We start from the raw sequence: 8323 nt of genomic DNA on the forward strand, positions 1-8323 counted from the left end.
TTCGAAGCACTTCAATATCCTTACGTCACTGAAACTTCTATGTTTAGTGCGACATAAAGCCAGAAAAAATAAACACTTGCCGAAATAATAATAATAATAATAATAATAATAATAATAATAATAATAATAATAATAATAATAATAATAATAATAATAATAATAACAGTTTGTACTGCCCCCACCCCCCAGCATCCCTGCAGCTCGCACACTACATCCAACGCTATCATCCTCTACAATAACACGCAGTTTCCAATACACGGTAGATGTCACCCACATTCGTTGGAGGGTCTGCCTTACAAAGGCTTCACCAGGCTAGAAATAGCCGTACTAAATTATTATAAATAATTTTGTTTGGTAAACACCGAATGTATCATCAGGTATTTTACATTCCAACATCATACGATATTGACTGCTAAATGGACTCCCCCTTCTTACTTTCGAAAATCTGAATACATCTACCGAGTTTGAATTCAGAATCTTGGGGTTCAGAGGCCAAAACTCTACCGCCGATCCACAGAGCGAGCTACTTGTCAGGGTAGCATTCCAAGTATTGGTGATGATGATGCTCAGTACCGTGCGTACTTGTACGGAGAACAATGGTTGGGCTGAACGACTCAGGCTCCACAGAACTGGCCTTTCGACCCCAAGTGAGTGGCGCCAAACTGAAGTTCCACATAACAGAGCAAGTGACTGCACGGTTTGGGTCACGTAGCCATCATCTTGCACTCGGTAAGTAGTAGGTTCGAACCCCACTGTCGGCAGTCCTGAAGATGGTTTACCGTGGTTTCGGATGCAAATGACGAAGCTGTACCTTAATTAAGATCACGGTCCGTCCTTCGCAATCCTAGCCTTTTCCTACCCCATCGTCCTCATGGGACGTATGTGTGCCGGCGAGGCCTTAAACTGCACATTCACGTCAGTCTCGGGTACGTAGATTTGTTAGAAGAACTCCGGAGCCTCGGCGTCTCCAAAAACTGCAAAAGTAGTTAGTGGATGAAAATTCATTATTATTATTAAATATGAGAAACTCGTATAAGTAAATTCACTTATTCACGAATATTATTCCTTTACAGGGCGAAATTCCAGGCTTCTGTGGAGATCGATTAAATTGAACCATGGCATTGTTATTTGCTAAGGCCATCAGAGACCACGTGAAGTAATTATTATACAGCATTTGAAGTCGTTCTTTTGTTGCCCGGAATAGGTGCAGTCTATCTTCGTCCATGTGCTCTTCCGTGTTCGTTCTTCGTTAATCCTTGATGTTGCTGATCCGTTATCCTTAGTTTGTTGAAGTGTCTTCCCGATTTAGTAGAACCCTCTCGAGGTCTGTCATTATCTTATCTTATCTTATCTTATCTTATCTTATCTTATCTTATCTTATCTTATCTGGAGATGCCTGGTGCAGGTCTTTCGAGTTGCCACCTCATAGGAGACCTGCACGTCTGTGAGAATGGGGCCAAACCACTGATGAAGAAAGCAGACACGCGCAGACCCCGAACCATCGGAATTAACCAGTGAAAGTTAAAATCCTCGGTCCAACCGGGAATCGAACCCGAGACCTTTTGGACCAAAGGCCAGCGCACTAACAATTTAGCCATGGATTCGGACTAATGGTTCTACAGTATACTACAACATTAAAAAAAAATGTTAAGCGCTTTTCATCCAGAATTTGAGTCTTAATTTCCTTAATGACTTCATCGTTTGTTCTCTTTAATGGCACAGCGCTTACCTTCATCTTATTCTCATCTGCACAATTATTATTATTATTAATATTATTATTATTATTATTATCTTCATCGTCGTCCGTGGTGAGCTGACAACTCATTTTTTTGCTAGTTGTTTTACGTCGCACCGACACAGATAGGTCTTATGGCGACGATGGGACAGGAAAGGGCTAGGAGTGGGAAGGAAGCGGCCGTGGCCTTAATTAAGGTACAGACCCAGCATTTGCCTGGTGTGAAAATGGGAAACCACGGAAAACAATTTTCAGGGCTGCCGACAGTGGGGTTCGAACCTACTATCTCCCGAATACTGGATACTGGCCGCATTTAAGCGACTGCAGCTATCGAGCTCGGTCTCTGATAACTCATTGCACGTATTTAGCCGGTGATTATTTCGGCAATGAAATGAAGTAGCCACACCCCTAGACGTTCAATTTAACATTCCCTCTACGATGAGCAATTAGAGTTAATTTTCGCTAAGGCAGGTCTGCGAATTGAACGTGCGAACCTTCCAAGCGCATACCCTGTGGAGGCGGGGTGGGAGGCTCGCTGGATGGAAGTATCTCTCATTTTAAGGCGTCACGTCCTTTCTCTACAATATCTGCTGAGTTCTTCGGGTGGAAACATAAAATAAAATAAAACATTGCAAAATATACGAACACGTATTTGTTGACGGAGAGATGAGGGGCAATCAGTCTAGACGTGTTATGTCCATTAATACAAATTTTTCAGAAGAAGCAAACATGATAGTTTCTGAAGTATTCAATAAAATATAATGCAGTTTTCATAGTTAGTTTATTGTAGAAATACTGAATTAGATGTCATGTTGCATGAGATCAATAATTGAGGACTGAAGATGGAAAAGGGTGAAAGTTCCAGAAACATGTCTTCGAGTAAACACCAATAATTGAGTTCCCGAGCACAGTGGCACTTTCACCCTTCTCTACCAAACGAGACCAGGAATTAATGATTACGTACGGCCTTTGAAGTGCAAGTATACTACATCCAATACATTTTATATAATTACATACCAATATTTACCTTCTATAAATTTCATTTCTTTAATTAAGTGGCTCGGAAATTAGAAAGTATATGAGTGATGAAGTCAAACAGTGTATGGCTTTTAGTGCAGGGATTGTCCGAGGACATGTTCTGCTCACCAGGTGCAGGTCTTTTGATTTGACTCCTGAAGGCGACCTGCACGTCGTGATGAGGATGAAATGATGACAAAGACGACACATACACCCAACCCCTGTGCCAGCGAAATTAACCAGTGATGGTTAAAATTCCCGATCCTGTTGGGGCTCGAACCCGGGACCCCTGTGACCAAACGCCAGCACGCTAACCATTTAGCCATCGAGCCGGACATATGAGTGATAGCACAACTAACACAATGGACAGCACATACGAATTGCAGCGCGAGACGCTGGCACATTCACCCTTCCTCACCAAATCTCAGCTGGGCACATTGGACTGTTAAACTTGCTATCAACTTAACTAATGACCTCAGACACATGCACAAGTTTCCGCCATATGCGGCATGGTCAATGCATCCCCTTATTACAAAAACACATTTTTCATATTTCGGGACTTTCACTCTTTTCCATCTTAGGTCCTCAATGTATTGGGGGTGTTAGAAAGTTAATTTACATTTCGGACAATGTACGTTTTGATCTATTTTATAGAACGTTTTATGTTTTGTTGAATTTACAGTATATTTATCATCATTAGTTCACATTAATTTTCATACCTGAAAGTTGTAACTTACAATATTATACTTTCAATCACGTCAAATTTACAGTACGTACTTAGAACACCATAAAATGAGTATCTGCCTGCAGGAGTTCAACAAAGACAAAAATTATTATGAAAAAAACTGATTCTGTGCAATAACATTTTTTTACAATTGGCTTTACGTCGTACCGACAGAGATACGTCTTATGGCGACGTAATTAATGTGTTGAATAGAATATTATTTTTTGAAAGGAGAGTAAAATAAATTATGTCATTGGTGGACATTAGACGTCCTGATTCAATCATCCGCATGGACAATATACTATTTGCTTTAATAACCCAATTTCAAGATATTATTTCGATGTTACAGTATACAGATAGATAAAATCTGAATGCGGGAACATGTAGAGCACACACACACACACACACACACACACACACACACACACACACACACACACACACACACACACACACACACACACACACACACACACACACACACACACACACACACACTACTGCCTCAACCTGCATGAACCTCAATTCCATTTTATCAAGAGGTGGACATTACGCGTCCGCCTCTGTGGTGTAATGATTAGCTGCCACCCGCGGAGGCCCGGGTCGATTCCCGGCTCTGCCACGAAATTTTAAAAGTGGTACGAGGGCTGGAACGGGGTCCACTTAGCCTCGGGAGGTCGACCGAGTAGAGATGGGTTCGATTCCCACTTCACCGATCCTGGAAGTGGTTTTCTGTGGTTTCCCACTTTTCCTCCAGGCAAATGCCGGGATGGTACCTAACTTAAGGCCACGGCCGCTTCCTTCCCACTTCCTTGTCTATTCCTTCCAAACTTCCCATCCCCCCGCAAGGCGCCTGTTCAGCATAGCAGGTGAGGCCGCCTGGGCGAGGTACTGGTCACCTCCCCAGTTGTATCCCTCAACTCCAGGACACTGCCCTTGAGGCGGTAGAGGTGGGATCCCTCGCTGAGTCCGAGGGAAAAACCGACCCTGGAGGGTAAACAAGTTAAGAAGGAGAAGGACATTAGGCTATATGTTTTGATTGGTTGCTCCTCAGATATTCATTTAGGTTGGTCGATGTTATACTTTTACATTTCAGAATCTGAAAGGACATTAAACAACTATAGTTCTTAATGCTGTAGAAATATAACACAATACACAAAGAGGAGATATACCGGTCAGGGATGGCCCACCTCTAATATCTTGTGACTAGTTGAAGATAGCGATGAGCGAGTTTCACGTAGGTGAAAGCGCGCCTGGTGGTCATGATCTTTGAGGGGTCTGGTTTGTATGGTCTGACACCGTGGTTATATGGTTCGAGTCTCGTTCGTAGAAAAGCTTTTCGCCATCAGAATGTTGGCCGGCAGGAGAGGAGAGGTGCTGGGATACAAATTCCAACCACTAGATTGCGTTCCAAAAGCTTGAGTTCGATTCCAAACCTCTCTGCAGGGTTCATGTGGAGTGAGGGCATATGGCGTTGATGGTGATTTGTGATTTGTCCGTCAGATGGAGATAAAGTAGACACCTTGGTGTTATTCGACACCGAGATTCATCCTATACCTACCTCATCATCATCACCACCACCTCACACTCATACGGGCAGGTCACTTATGGGCGTCAACTAGAAGGACCTGCCACTCCCAAGGTCACACATAAATCAATCACGCAGGTGAGCAACAATAAGAGACACTTGAGAGAATGCGTGCAAAACGTGTCCCGTGCATCAGCAAGTACCAAATTTCATATTGTTTTAACAGAACTGTACTCATTTGTCGCACATGTAATTGGCCGTAGACAGCCATGTTCAGCGATTAAAACGTGCACGTTTTCAAATGTACTGCTGACAGGGGTTAGTAGCCCGAAGATGAAGAAGACGAGGGCTTCGTGCTGTTATCACCGGAGAGAGTCACGTGTCATCAGCCCGTTTCTCTATGGTAGCGACTCCTAGGTGGCAACCCCAAACAGTAAAGTGGTACCTGTAGGTAAGCTGCAGAATTGCTAACTTGAAAGATTCCGAAGTCTCGCTGTAAGATGACGCCAAAGTTACATGACTGAAGTGTTGCCTAACGCGAGGGAGATAATAGTAATAGTGTCATTGATATTTTATACCTCACTCACCACTTTAGGTGTTGCCTGGCGGAGGCGGTAAAGGCGTGCTCGGTTCGCCCGGAAGGACGTGGGTTCGGATCACCGTCAGCAAGTCGTAAAATTTAAGAAACAAGATTTCCACTTCCGGAGGTGCACATGGCCCTGAGGTTCACTCAGCCTACACCAAAAATGAGAACCAGGTTAATTCCTGGGGGCAAAGGCGGCCGGGCGTAGAGCTAACCACTGTACCCCATCACGTGCCGAGGTTGCGGATAGTGGAAGCCTTTACCTTCCACTTCTCCAAGGGCCTCCATGTCCTGTACGGAGATGACTTTGCTTTTGCTTTTTCACTAACCACTTAAGACGCTGAGGTACCGAAATTTTGTTCCACAGGAGTTCTTTGCCATGCCAGTAAATCTTCCAACACGAGGTTGACGTATTTGAGCACCTTCAAATACCACCGGACAGAGCCAGGATCGAACCTGCCAAGTTAGGTTCAGAAGGCCAACTCCTGAACCGTCTGAGCCGCTCAGTCCGGCACTCTAGGGAGAGGACCACTGCACGTTATAAATATTATTATTATTATCGAAACAGACTTTCAACGTATTAGGTCGTGTTACGTACATGTAGTACGTGTTGAAGAGATGTTAAGTACAGAACAAAAATGGCCAGCCGGACACCAGTGGGATCCGAACCCACAACCTCCCGATTTCGCGTCGGTTGCTCTACCAATTGAGCTATGGTGGCCTAGGCCATCTTTGTTCTGTTTGAAAGGATCTTATTATTATTATTATTATTATTATTATTAGTACAGCAATGTGGTGTTTTTTCTGTGCCGCGGTTGTAAAGTCATGGTGTAGTGATATGGTTTTAAGATGAAGTGTAACTGAACAACCATTTTCAATTAACAATAATCAGAGGAAAATAATGGAAGAGGTATGACACTTCGAAAAATGGAGGTGTCGGCAAGAGAAAAGGAAGGGTCACGAAGGGCTAGAGAATGAAAGAGTCGCTAGGCCTCGAAAAGATAAAATGTTTTACGTCGCACCGACACCGATAGGTCATATGGCGACGATGAGATAGGATAGAGCCAGGAGTGGGAAGGAAGCGGCTGTGGCGTTAATTTGCCTGGTGTGAAAATGGGATACCACGGAAGACCATCTTCAAGACAGCCGACGGTTGGGTTCGAACCCACTAACTCCCGCATGCAAGCTCACGGCTGTGCACCCTAAACCGCACGGCCAACTCACCCGGTAAAGGACAAAAACAAGAGTTGACCAAGGGAGGTCATATTGGTAAGATGAAGGTAACGCAGGAAAGTGGAAGCAATGCCTGACTTAGCTAGCTCTCCAACCTTCCGAAGTGAGAATCCCTTATCTACCTTTTAGGCGCCTCTTACGACGGACAGCGGACACTAGGCCTGTTATTCTACCGCCCCCACTCACAGGGGACGATTCGTAGACCCAGTATCTTTTATTATCTTTGATTTGGTATCATCCATAATTTAAAAAGGGGGAAGGGTGTTGCAGGTCGAGGCAATAAACTTGCAAACCTGGTTTACCCGGCAGGACTTACTGTAGGTTCGGTTCTGCGTCCCGATTAAAACAGCCTGCCTGAATATTGTTGGGAAGTAGTTCGGGAGTTAGATACATTTATTTTAGCTTGCTATTCGTCTGGTTCATACATTTTCTGGTAACTACTGGTACGTGAGACACCGGTTCATCATAGTGTTGAAGTATTCTGTCCCTACTCTGAGGCGCTGGTTGGAGTGAGCCGTGTGCACACTTAATGGAATAAGGCAGAGGGTTGTTAATGACTGTCTGCGACTTGTCCTTCTAGCTCTGGAACTTCGCACTGTTCGTTAAAAGTGAGAAAGCGTGCAGTCTTTCCATTTGATTGAGCATTTCATATGATAGTACTGTATTGCTGTTAACCGCGATAGTTCAGTTAGTCAATATTGTATTTTGCCGACCCGTGGTGAAGGGGTAGCGTGCCTGCCTCTTACCCAAAGGCCCCGGGTTCTATTCCCGGCTAGGTCATGGATCTTTACCTGGATCTGAGGGCTGATTCGATGTCCACTCAGCCTACGTTATTAGAATTGAGGAGCTATTTGGCGGTGAGATAACGGCCTCGGTATAAAAAGCCAAGAATAACGTCCGAGAGGATTCGTCGTGCTGACCACACAACACCTCGTAATATGCAGGCCTTTGGGCTGAGAAGCGGTCGCTTGGTAGGCCAAGGCCCTTCAGAGCTCTAGTGCCATGGGGGTTGGGTTTAATATTGTATTCTGACGTGAATGGTGCAGTCATTGCAATGAGCTATGTCGAGTTCAGTTTACATAGTATTTGTCTATGTCTGTTAAAATAGATGGGTGGATTTTAATGATACTTGATATTACAGTTTCAAAAAAGGTCGAGTAGGGTCTTAGCTATAATTTATCCATACATGTCACCAAGAGGGGGTGCTTCACAGGGGGGCTAAATAATAAAACGCGATATCTCTCTTTTACGGTTAGTATTTCACGAAAATATCTGATTGCAAATTTTTGTTCTATACCTTTTCCGATACAGTGAAATATAAGATAAATATCAGTGACAGTTATGTGTTAGTCTATGAATCGGTACTTAGCTCTATAGACTGTAAAGAGTGTCTCTATGGAGATCACTTCGGTAACGTTTTAATGGATTTATACACCTGTTAGTATTTTTAAAATATTGCATGCATCTCATGGCGCAGGCCAGGACAAAGTGTATCGTCTACTC

At 43.8% G+C, this 8323-nt stretch overlaps 1 non-coding gene across 1 annotated transcript; it reads right to left on the minus strand.

The window, feature by feature from the left end:
• Nucleotides 1-6231: 6231 nt before the first annotated feature.
• On the minus strand, nucleotides 6232-6308 carry TRNAS-CGA (transfer RNA serine (anticodon CGA)). Its single transcript has one exon. It is a non-coding gene; the product is annotated as a tRNA-Ser (tRNA).
• Between the last annotated feature and the right edge of the window lie 2015 nt (nucleotides 6309-8323).

The sequence above is a fragment of the Anabrus simplex genome, chromosome 3, assembly GCF_040414725.1.
Source record: "Anabrus simplex isolate iqAnaSimp1 chromosome 3, ASM4041472v1, whole genome shotgun sequence".
NCBI classification, from domain to species: Eukaryota; Metazoa; Arthropoda; class Insecta; order Orthoptera; family Tettigoniidae; genus Anabrus; species Anabrus simplex.